Source organism: Rhagoletis pomonella, unplaced genomic scaffold (genome assembly GCF_013731165.1).
Source record: "Rhagoletis pomonella isolate Grant_MI unplaced genomic scaffold, Rhpom_1.0 Rhpom_scaffold_00006, whole genome shotgun sequence".
NCBI lineage: Eukaryota > Metazoa > Arthropoda > Insecta > Diptera > Tephritidae > Rhagoletis > Rhagoletis pomonella.
The window spans coordinates 58,316,255-58,316,954 of NW_023458560.1; positions in this window are offsets into that span (position 1 = coordinate 58,316,255).

Below are 700 nucleotides of genomic sequence, written 5' to 3' on the forward strand. Positions count from 1 at the left end.
CGACGAATTGATAAAATATGCAGATTAATATTTAATAAAGTGTTACGGATATATTTTTTTTAATACATACCTGTGCTTGGGAGCTTATTGATACGAAAAATTAATTTCTGATATCTATTTTTTATTTAAAGAACCGCAAGATTGCACTACAAAGCAAATTACATATTTTTTACTATTGTAACGGGAGAAGTTACTGTATGTATTTTTTTATATGTACAGTGTCGAACAAAAGTTTTGGCACAGTAAATTTTCGCATTACATATATGCAAAATTTTTAATTTATTTCCGATAATTTTTTATAAAAACATAGTTCATACTACACTCAAACACATAAAAATCAAATGTGTAAACTTTGTGAAAAACTCAGGAAAATTCAATAAATCTGCATACTAATTTGCAATTTTATATTCAGATTTTCAAGCAACTTCAAACCTGCACTTTGATAAACTAAAATTGAATGGATTATTAAACTGCATACTTGGAATTTTACTAAAAAATACTTTGCCTATATTGCGTAAAATTTACTGTTCCAATACTTTTGTTCGTTACTGTAAGTTTAAGGGTTTATTTACCCTTAACTTTAAAAAACCAAAAAAAAAATTACAATATTTTAAAATTATTTTTCGAATCATAAGTTTTTTTATGATTAACAATGTATTTATATTTTTTTTTTGGTTTTAGATCCTTTTTGCTTTCAACA